We start from the raw sequence: 9,144 nt of genomic DNA, 5'->3' as shown, positions 1-9,144 counted from the left end.
CGTGGTGCGCCCCTTGTAGTACGTATAATCTTCAGCGCGGGGTAAAGAGATTCCAGTCTCGCTCAGAGCACGGAGCTTGGACAGGTGTTGATAGCCTCTCTACTCCTGCATTTGGTGGGCAAGCCGGTGTGTGCCCAACCTGAACGCACCGAAACACAGTGAGTATTAACAGCATTATTATCCACGGATTTTGTACTAGCACGGCAAGCAACGCCATGTACTTTCATGAGGGAACATAATAGTACTTGCTGAGTATGCGAACCAAGGAGATATTTGTGCTTACTGCTTACTGTATATAGTAGCCATGGTTCCATGACAGCCAAAATGCAATTCTTTACCTGTTCACTTCTACGCTGCTGCTGCTAATGAAGACAGCAGTGAGCAGTGGTAAGCATATGCGAGAGGGAAGGAAGGGTGGTGGGGGCATTATTCCCGATCCATGCACTGAATGGAACCAAAAACGAACTCAAAGGTGATAATTGATGGGGAATAATGACACGTCAATTCCCGTCCCCACCGGCTCATTATCGTACACGCGACGCTGTGGCGTTGGCCGCTTTGGCCTGACCCCGCTTTCGACGTGCCGTATAACGGCAGGCCGGCAGAGCCAGCCAACCTGTAGAGCTAAACAAATTTAACCCCGCGCCGTACGATTCTCTTATGCAGATTGGCCATTCCGGCGCAGGGTGTACAAAACCACACAATTGCCACGCGGTTAACACGGTTACCATACACGGTAATATTTTCAGCTTTTAAAACTACGGTATGTCTCGCGGAGTCGCAGTTACTGAGTAACCATCTTATTATGGAGGTCTGGTAATTGCACTGAAAACGGTAAGAGGAACCCTGTTCCGGCGTCTCCTAGAGCTACTCTATCTATCCCATAAAAACAAATCTAATGTAAAATACGATACATCTAAGTAATATAAATATGGATATTAGTTTGTAGTACTAAATTTATCACATCATATTTATGATTTATTTTTTCTGGGACAGAGCGAATAATTAATTATCCATTAGTAGTACATGGCAAATGCAATTGAGAGTAACATGACGAATGCCCCCATGTTGTTCCGGCACATTTGGCAACCGGCAACTGGCTGGCAAGCCCTTGGAGGAGAGCACACAGCTTGAGAGGCCGTGACATGTAAGGATCGTATTCCTGAAAGCAATCATGGGATGATAGGTCATTCAGCAGCATGCCCATGTTATATCAGCCTCTTCGCACATCATCCATCGTTTTCACCCTCCACTCACCGACGATCGATCTCTCCGAGCGAAAGGCTTAGCCGATTCGTGCCCAGGATAAGAACGAAACGAAACGAGCATAGTTTTTTTTTTTTTTGAACGAACTGAACGAAACGAAACGGATACTCACCGGGCGTGAATGCCACCACCAAGGACACGAATCTTCAGCAACGGCTGATCTACATATGGATATCTGCTCCAAACTTTCGGCTCTTCAAGTGACCAAGTGGCGATCCTCTTGGATCACTGCCAATCATATCATATTAGTGAGAGATGTGTTCTAAGATCCTGGTTTATGTCTGGACCCCCCGTTGGCTGACGACATTCTGAACATGGAACACATGCACCGCCACCGCCCTTTCCGTTTTGTTTTCGTTTAAGATGCATTACTACCAGACAAGAAGAAACAGAAGGAGGGGAAGAACAGAGGTGGTTGGGCTTGGGCACACTAGGACCCTGGACCTGGGCGTCAACTCCTTGAGCCAATGAACCATCGGCTCAGGAGCGATGCATCTGGCTGCCTTTCTACTACCGCCATTTTGCACGTTGCATCGCGCAGCAGGTTCAGTGCTGCTTTGCTCGACACATCGTTGAAACGTTCGCAACGTCGATGATGGCCGGAGGACAACGGCCACGGTGGCCTGCTCTCTTGCCTCGCCTGCACGAGGAAGGCGTGTGTGTTGTTTTCACCCTCTTTTCGTAGGCAGAGCAACATCAGGAATGAAACATATGCATGTTATCCCGGATTTTATGGAGATTTTGTGGCCACTTCAGATGGCAACCGCTGTGTGAGAGCCTACCTACCTGCCGCTAAATATTCCCATCGTCCCCTCCCTTTCAGCGGTAGCTGACAATCGCAGATTTATATTGAGATGTGAACTTAAATACTACTAGAACAGGGCAAAGGAATAGAATTTCCAGTCGCTTGAAGTGTCCCTAGTCAGATGTTAACACTTTTGTCCGTTAGCAACATGATATAGTATTTGCTTATTTGAAGTCAGCAACCCCTTCTCTCACAGTCTCTCAAGTTTCAGCTACGAGCTAACCAAATTCTGCAGGTTTTTTCATATGAGAAAATTGGCTAACCATCTATATGCATATCCAAGTATCCAATTAGCTTTGTAATTCCTGAGTCCTGACTAGAATGTGCCTGCCAACTGCCAAGCGATTTTGCTATATATTTGTCGACAATTTTTTCCCAAAAAATTTGACAAATATAATTACAGTACAATCATAGTGTAATTACACTGTAACTTGTATGTAATTACACTGTAACTATAGTGTAACTTGTATGTAACTTTCAAAAATCTCTCCGTAACATGTTATTTCGGTAAAATGAAGGTCGTGGGAACAAATTCTTTTACATATGTGTGCTATGATTTGTTTTCTTCCTCACCAAAACAAATCGTGTAATAGATCTAACGATTCAAAATTATGTGAAACTTACATATAAGTTACACTATAGTTACATGCAAGTTATAGCGTAATTACATATAAGTTATAGTGTAATTACACTACGATTGTACTATAATTACATCTGTCAAAATTTTGAGGAAAAATTTGTCGACAAATGTATAGATAGTCTCACTGCCAAGATTCTAGCTTCACTTTACTCTGCATGTTTGAGAGAGGGAAGTGCGCAAGCCCACCAATTATCTGGGGCCTTTTAGTAACTGGGTTGTACGATTTGCTTGATGGACTAAAAGAGGTGGGCCCATTACCAAGCCCATCGGTTCTGGCTAACAGAGTTACGACCACACATCAGTTGGGCTCGTTATCACCAAATAGTACTCGGGCTGGTTTTTTAGTTATGAACAGTATCCCATGAGTATAAAATATTACTTCAACTGTTAGGACTAGGAAAAAGTCCACTTTAGATCCGTCAGCTTTCCATTGAGTTTAATCATGTTCCTAAACCGTAATACCGCAAATTTTAATTCTCAACTTGTGAAACCGGGTTAAATTAAATCCCATGGCAATATGGATGACCAGTTTCTCTTGCGTGGCACTCTAGTCAACAACAAAGAAAAACATGTGGGACCCATATATAAGTGAGAAGAAAAAAATAAAAAGAATATGTGAGGCCTATATGTCAGCTCCCACTTTTTTCTTCTCTCCTTTTCCCCGACCGCACACGTTGTTCAGGGCTCTAGACTGAACCGAGTGATAGAGACGAGCCCAACTCCCAGCGGCAGGGAGGAGGGGCCATGAATCGGTCGCTACTCGGCCATATGCTCAACGCCGATGATGATGATGAGGTGCACACCAACAAGTCTGGGTTGTTTTCATCGATGAGTCCTCGCCGCACAAACTACATCGAGACAGACACGACTTCCCTCATACTCGGCCGACAAATCGACGATCCTACCGGCTGCGACATGGCGCACGCACGGGCTTACACCTCCTATGTCGCCATTCGGCTGTCGTCGTCCCCGACTCCAGGACCTCGCCAACACCTTAACCTCTGGCTCCTTTCCCTCCTCCTCTCCGCCGCCTTCGCTAGCCACCTCAATCTCACCAGTCACAACACAAAGCAAAGCTTATGACGTGTTGCCTAACATCTCCCACGCGATAGAGACGACGGGTTCACCCTTGGCATGGAGGGGACGAGGGGAAGAGAAGAGATGAGATGGGAAGGAGAGGTGGCCACTTACATGTGGGCCCACACATGATTATTTATTTTCTTTTTGTTGGATAGGATGCCACATCAGTGAAACTATCCGCCTATATATTTAATTTAACTTAGTTTGTAAGTTGGGGGTGTCATGATTTCTGGTATTGCGTTAGTGATATGATTATACTCGGTGGAATAAGGGACCTAAAATGGACTTTTGCCTTAGGATTACACATTTGAAATTTTGTGGCCCACAGGCTACAACGATGCAACGTGATAAGTCGAAACGTGTCAATTCTTCCAGGACATAATTGCGCTAGATTGATTCAGGCTCTTGCGGAGTTAGTAGGAGCACGACTTTGTCTGCCCTCTTTGACTTAGGTGCATCTCTGTTCCGTTCCAACACAAAACTTGATTGTGTAAGGCTTATGTTTAGTTCCCAAAACAAAAATTTTAACACTGTCACATCAAATATTTGAACATATATATAGAGTATTAAATGTAGGGAAAAAACCAATTACACAGATTACGTGTAAATTACAAGTCGAATCTTTTAAGCCTAATTGCGCCATGATTTGACAATGTGGTGCTATAGTAAACATTTGCTAATGGCAAATTAATTATGCTTAATAAATTTGTCTCACAGTTTACTCGCGGAATCTGTAATTTATTTTATTATTAGACTACGTTTAATACTTTAAATGTATGTATGTATATTCAATGTGACAATCAAACCAAAAAATTTTCCCCACTAAACAAGGCCTGATCCTCGTATGGCGTCGGTAGCCTACGAACTGTGGGACGCAGGTAATTTGTCCATTCGCCCATTCTCTTCGTTGAATGTCCAACAGCAATGCTCACAAGAGGGCATGCAATGTTAGGGGTCCTAGCACGGAAGACAATCACATTACTGGAGTAGTAGAAAACTGCAATAAATGACATGACATATACTAGGTGCCGGTGGCCGCCCATTTCGACGATTTGGATGCATCCCAGATCACAAACCGTTCGCCTTCAGTGAGTGAGCTCACCTCCATGAGTAAAACTGTCATCTTTTGTGACCTGTCTGTTGTTGCTGTTAATTGAACAGACGTATGCTGGTGTTTGGTGGGTTCTCCATTTCTAGGCACAGGATTATCTATTGGATTTTGTCCACTCACACACAGATCGTAGCATTGGTTTTGGTTTCGCATCACGAAGAGTTGAAGGTGATGAATTCGCCAAAACCAAAAGCTCTATAGGCAGAGGACCCTTCTACGGCCAAATTGCTTGCCCTTTTCTCAAAAAGAGTGGACCATGGCTATAGCCACGGAAAAGGACGGCAGCAGCACGCTTAGAGTTTATCAAGTTTCCACTGCAAGAGAGATCAGCCGACATTGTTGCGACTTGCACCGGCAATTCTCCTTGTTTTGACTGACGAAACAGATGTCAAAACACTCGAAATGGTAGGCGGCCAAAGCCTATGGTGCTTTGAGCCAGTGGAAATGCAGCCGACTCGTATCATATCATTAGCCCATTAGCCTTTGTTCTTACCTTTTTGTTGCAATTAGCCTTTCGTTTATATATAATTCAACAAGACACCACAGGAGCACTCACATGCCCAAACCTCGTTTTGATATCTTCGGAGTGGGAGCGTGTGGATGGCTTTCCACACAAAAACCACCACTGACTCACCGAGTGCGAATCATGGTTGTCACTTTCAAGCAATGAGTGATCATGCCTTATTAAGCCTTGGCACAGTCACAGTGCTAATTAGAGTGCGTGTCATATATGGTTGCGCTGAACTGAAAATTACAGCTAACTGCTTAGCACCTGAAGTTCTGTAGAACGTTCAGGCTTAATTAGCTCACTGCTCATCATCCGTACACCGCCGATTTTGTTGGGGGCAATTGTGTTTCTGCGCTTGCTTTACATCTCAATTGTGATTTTACCCCTACATTTTAGGGTTTATGATTTTACCTCTGCTTTTTTTAAACGAAGCAGATGCCTGCCCCTACTCTGTTAATTGATGGTAATGGTGTTAAATGTGTGGTGAATGGACAAGTATACCCTGGACATGTTTTGGCTTGCACATGATACATGTTTTAAGTTAATTTTGAGCAAATTTCATATGGGAAATAAATGTTCACAAATTTTGTAAAAGTTGATAGAACACAATATTTTGGATAATTTTGATAGAATTTTCGCAATAATTTGAACACAGTTTATAAACGATGTCAGAACAATATTTTTGACAAAATTTTGAAAGAAATTCATCAATAATTTGGACACAAATTATAGAAGATAACAGCACACTATCAAGGACAAAATTTCAGCAATAATTTCTGCTCGCTGCTTGCTAGCTCGCTGCTTGCCAGCTCGCTGGCTGCGGGGCCGCCGGCCGTGGCGTCTCCCTGCGCGTGCAACACCGCGGGGCCGCGCCTACGGAGCCGCCGCGCCGCCGCGCCGCTCCTTTCCGCCGCTCCTCGGTCGCGGGGCCGCCGTGCCGCCGCGCCGACGGAACCGCCGCTCCGCAGGGCCGCCGCGCCGCCGCGTCGACGGAGCCGCTGCTCCTCGGGGCCGCCGCGCCGCGCCTGCCCGCACCCGACTCCACCGCGCGCTGGCCCGAGCCACCGCTCCTCCCTGCCGCGCGCCGCCGCCTGTCGCGTAAGCCCCTGCCGCCGCCGCTTGCAACCCAGCAAGCTAGGTTTTTCGATTGGATCGGGGACAGCAAGGTTTGGGGATTTGGTTGTTTCATTGAAGCAAGGGTAGAATAGTCATTCACAAATTATAATAGCATTTTCTTTCATCGTTTAATTCGGAAATCCTGGGCCCACGAAACTACCGTTCAAACAGGGGCAGACGGCTACTTCGTTTAAAAAAACAGAGGCAAAATTACAAACCTTAAAAGGCAGTGGTAAAATTACAACTGAGATGTAAAGTAAGGGCAGAAACACAATTGCCCCATTTTGTTGGGGGACAAGGAATGTGTTGTCATTTGACAGTTTGATATGGGACCAAACAACTACTTCATATTCCTCAAGACTTAGGGCACTGGACATGAGTGCTCGGTAGTAGGAAAGGAGAATGCAATTGCCTGTCCCTTTCATGATCATTTATGTTCCTCTAGTGCGATAAGGTCCATATCTATGAGCATCTGTATAGGCCCTGATTAGTTCTAAAGTTTTTTTTCAAACTTTTAACTTTACATCACATCAAACATTTCATACACACAACTTTTCTATCACATTGTACCAATTTTAACCAAACTTCTAAACTTCAGTATGAGCTAAAAACAAGCCATAGTTATAGTCTTAGGCAGTTTATGGATTATGGTGTATATAACTAATATAAGCGCACACCAGCGTGGAGAATGACGTAGCTAAAACCTCACTCTGCTATGCACTACGGATGGAGTTGCTGACGAACCCTGCCCCAAGCATCACTCAATAATCACTATTATCACTCATCGAGGAAACCCGCGTCCAGGAGTTCAAACAAGATGTAGTAGTATTGTATACTGATAAGATCATAAGAGTAGATGTCTCTTGAGTTAAAAGGGGAAAAAAATGAAAGCAAATGTCTCTAAGTACCGGGGCTCATTCGTTTCAAAGGAATCATAAAGAAAAAGGTACAGGAATATACAATCCAACAACTAAACTGCCATACGTTTCAAGGGAATCCACCAAAAAAAAATCCATTCCTCCATTTTTAGGGGGAAAACATAGGCAAAAATCCACTCCAACTAAATATTTTCAATCCTTTGACTAGCTTGCTGAACAACCATTGGGAAGCTTCATGTGTTTTTCAATCCTTATATTTGCGCATATATTCCCATATTATTCTTACGTTTTTCCTATTCTTATGCTTTGAAAATCCTACAAATCGAACGAGCCCTCAGAAAAATAGAACAATATCGTATATTTATTTTAGAGAGGGAAAAGTCCATTTTACACCCTCAAACTCTTATGCTTGTCTAAAATACACCCCTGAACTATAAAACCGGATATAACACACCCTCGAACTGTCAATACCGGACACTTAACCCCCCCGGGCTGTTTTTACCCTGGTTTTTGCCACGCCAGATGCCACGGCGGATGCCACGTCAGCCCTAGCCACGTCATCACAAAACATAACATGGGCCAAGCCCATGTTCTCTCCCCCCTCTCTCTCTCTCCCTCTTCGTTCTCCTCTCTCTCACGACCCCTCCTCACGACCGAACGAGCAAGCGGCGGGTGCGGCGGCGGCGGCGGCAGTGACGGGGGTGGCGGCGGCGGAGGTTCTTGCCGCCGACGCAGGTGGTGATGATCAAGACCAGTGAAGCTGAGAGGAGGTTTCCTGCTTGTTTGGGGAACAGGAAGGTATGTGCAGTGGGGAAATTTCTGTTTTTAGGGTTAGAGGTGATACTATACAATCTTTGATAAATCAAGTGAAATTGGTTGTAGGGTTTGTTAGATGGATGCAGTAGATAAGCTTGTGGTCAGATTTCATTTCAATGGTGAATTTCTTTTTGATGGCAAGAACACATGTTATGTCAATGGACGTGAAGCATTGTCTTACATTGACCGCAAGAAGGTTTCCCTTAATGAGATTCGTGGTCAAGCAAAGGAGCATTGTGAGGTTGCAGAAAAGGCGTTGTTTCACTGGTGTTTTCCTGGGAAATCAATAGCCGATAGACTCAGGGTTTTGCATGATGATAAGACTTGCCTTCTAATGGCAAAGTATACCAAACAAGGAGTTGTGGCAGATGTTTATGTTGAGTTGGTTGATATTGAGGAGATAGATGCTGAGGCAAACAAGGATGAAGTTGGTAGTGATTTTGAGGATGAGATGAAAGAAATTAGTGATAACGATGATTTAGATGACAATACTGTAGAACTGATTGGAGGTAATGAGGTCATAATCATAAATTCTTCACCAACTCATGTAAACAAGAATGATATGTGTGGTGGAAAGAGAAAGGTGTTCAAGACATCTAGTGTAGGTACAAAAAGTAATGGAGATAGTAGCTCAGACAGTGAGTACCTACCTGGTGATTCATCTTCTTCTGGTGATGATGAAGAGGCTGACGAAATTGAGAAGACATTCAAAGAGTTTAAGAGGAAATTCAAGGCTGGTCATGTTTCTGAGCTTGATGAGATTACATGGGCTGGTGGGGCTGAACCAAGTAGGGGTATTGTGCCGTATGTGCTAGAGGAAGGACATGAGACCCCATATTATGACTCAAGTGATGATGAGGCCTCTTTTGATGAACAAGGAAGCAGTGGTGAGTTGGTAAGGCATGAATCTAAGTACCCAAGGTT

This window comes from Oryza glaberrima, chromosome 4 (genome assembly GCF_000147395.1).
Source record: "Oryza glaberrima chromosome 4, OglaRS2, whole genome shotgun sequence".
NCBI lineage: Eukaryota > Viridiplantae > Streptophyta > Magnoliopsida > Poales > Poaceae > Oryza > Oryza glaberrima.
Note: the sequence above shows the minus strand (reverse complement) of the source record.